The sequence below is a fragment of the Callospermophilus lateralis genome, chromosome 11 (assembly GCF_048772815.1).
Source record: "Callospermophilus lateralis isolate mCalLat2 chromosome 11, mCalLat2.hap1, whole genome shotgun sequence".
NCBI classification, from domain to species: Eukaryota; Metazoa; Chordata; class Mammalia; order Rodentia; family Sciuridae; genus Callospermophilus; species Callospermophilus lateralis.
Genome location: NC_135315.1, coordinates 110,298,520 through 110,301,429, shown reverse-complemented (window position 1 = coordinate 110,301,429; position 2,910 = coordinate 110,298,520). Strand labels below are relative to the sequence as shown.

Here is a 2,910-nt window from a genome sequence, read left to right as displayed (position 1 = left end):
TTTATTCCTTACTTTCTTATTTATCTTTGATTTGGTGATTTCTGTATGGATAAGGTGATTCTTTTTCTCTTTTGTATATCTGCTGTCCTAGTGAGTTTTGTAGTTTTACATGTTTTAATGACAAAGCCTTTACATCTGGAAATAGGACTCTGATAAGAATTTATTTATTTATTTGAATTAGGTATATATAACAGCAGAAAGCATTTTGATTCATTGTACAAAATTTCAGCACAACTTTTTTATTTATCTTGTTGTACACAATGTAGTGTTGTACCATATGTGTAATCATACATGTACCTAGGGTAATGATGTCAATCTCATTCCAGTGTCTTTCTTGCTCCCATGTCCCCTCCCCACCACTTCCTCCCTTTTGCTCAGTCAAAGTTCTTCCATTTTTCCCATGCCCACCCCCTCTCCCATTATGGATCAGCATCCACTTATCAGAAAGAATATTTGGCCTTTGGTATTATGGGATTGGCTAACTTCTCTTAGCAAGGTATTCTTCAACTCCATCCATTTACCTGCAAATGCCATTATTTTATTCTCTCTTAATGCTGAGTAATCAATATTCCATTGTGTATATATACCACAGTTTCTTTATCTATTCATCTATTAAAAGACATCTAGGCTGCTTCCACAGTTTAGCTATTGTGAATTGAGCTGCTGTAAACATTGATGTGGCTGTGTCACTAAAGTATGCTGATTTTAAGTCCTTTGGGTATAGACCAAGGAGTGGAAGAGCTTGGTTGAATGGTGGTTTCATTCCAAGTTTTCAAAGGAATCTCCACATTGTGATAAGCATTTTTTAAGGCTGGTCTGGTGGCAAGTTTTCTCAATTTTTGCTTATCCTGGAAAAGATTTATCTTTTAATTCTAAATGTTAGTATGCCTGCCTACTTCCCTTCCTATGTTTTGATTTTAAATACCTTATCCCAATTTTTCCTTATCTTTACAGTTTCTTCTGAGAAATCACCTTTTCATTTGTATATGACCTGATGCTTTTCTCTTTCTGCTTTTAAAATTCTTTCTTAGACTTTTAGCACTTTGACTATATTATGCCTCAAAGAAGACTTTTATTTTGGAAAATCTGTTGGGTTTTTTTGACTCCTTGGGCTTAGATTTTCACATTTTTCTTAAAATTTTAATTATTTCCGCTATTATTATGTTAAGTAGGTTTTCTATAACTATTTCTTCTCCTCTTCGTCTGGAACATAATAATGAAAGTATTTGCTTAGGAAGTCGAAGCGGGGCTGACTTCGCTTCCGTTTTTTATTTTCTTCTAGTGTTTGGGTTCTTCCTGGCCGCCCAAGATGAATCGATTCTTCGGGAAAGCGAAACCCAAGGCTCCGCCGCCCAGCCTGACCGACTGCATTGGCACAGTGGAGAGCAGAGCAGAATCCATTGACAAGAAGATTTCCCGATTGGATGCTGAGCTAGTGAAGTATAAGGATCAAATAAAAAAGATGAGAGAGGGTCCTGCAAAGAATATGGTCAAACAGAAAGCCTTGCGGGTTTTAAAGGAAAAGCGGATGTATGAGCAACAGCGGGACAACCTCGGCCAACAGTCCTTTAACATGGAACAAGCCAATTACACCATCCAGTCACTGAAGGATACCAAAACTACGGTTGACGCTATGAAACTGGGAGTAAAGGAAATGAAGAAGGCATACAAGGAAGTGAAAATCGACCAGATTGAGGATTTACAAGACCAGCTAGAGGATATGATGGAAGATGCAAATGAAATTCAAGAAGCACTAAGTCGTAGCTATGGCACCCCAGAATTAGATGAAGATGACCTGGAAGCAGAGTTGGATGCACTGGGTGATGAGCTTCTGGCTGATGAAGATAGTTCTTACTTGGATGAAGCAGCATCTGCACCTGCAATTCCAGAGGGTGTTCCCACTGACACAAAAAACAAGGATGGAGTCCTGGTGGATGAATTTGTATTGCCACAGATACCTGCTTCATAGACTTTCATCATTCAAGTACACATGTAAAATAAACACATATTGTGGGACTAGGAAATATATCCAGATTTTCCATAACAGATTTAAGTTCCTTTCCCTTCTTTGAAGGAAAGGTTAATTACACTGCTTTTATTTTTTTTCCGTTAAGAAATTTATTGCTTGGGGAAGCTTTCTTATACTAAAATTTGATTGTTTTTCTCTTATGAAAGATTAACTTAAAAGTATCTTTGGCTTTTGTATGACTCATTTTCACTTATTAATTACAATTTGAAATAAAACCGACGATATGAAATCTTAAATTTTGTGACAGTGTAACTCTACAGTCTCAATATGACCTGATAAATTGATGAAGTGAAGATGAGATTATAGAGACTGTTCATATTATGATTCAAAACCATTTCTATTGTGGCATATAGGTGGCTCAAAGTAATGGCTCTTTTGATAAGTTTTTTTGTGTCTTGTGAGGAAATCATGTGTCCAGTGTTGGAATGGAATTGTCGCTACAGTATCACAAGTGGATATTTTTACTTTGTCGTTCCCTCAGTATTACAGCCTGACTTGTAATCAATAATGAATATTTCTTGATATTTAATGTATAGGACATTTATTTATACTCAATAAATATTTTTCAAACGGAAAAAAAAGAAAGTATTTGCTTAGTATTATCCCATAAGTGTCATAATCTTTCCTTATTCCTTTTTACTTATTTTTTAACTTGTTCATCTCAGTAAAAAAAGATATTTCAAAAGATATTTGAAGACATTTCAAAGAAGTGTCTTGAAGCTGAGAATTTTTTTGTTGTTATTCTGCTTGATCTAGTCTATTGTTGAGGCATTCGACTACATTTTTAAATGCAATTTGTTGACTGCTTTAGTTCTAAGATTTCTGTTTGGTTCTGATCTCTGCTGAATTTTCTTACTGAAAGCATGAGCTGATTTTCTAGT

The 2,910-nt window shown here is 35.4% G+C and overlaps 1 pseudogene; it reads left to right on the top strand.

Moving 5' to 3' along the window:
* Positions 1–1,309: 1,309 nt before the first annotated feature.
* Positions 1,310–2,200, top strand: LOC143388234 (charged multivesicular body protein 5 pseudogene; annotated as a pseudogene).
* The last annotated feature ends 710 nt before the right edge of the window (positions 2,201–2,910 follow it).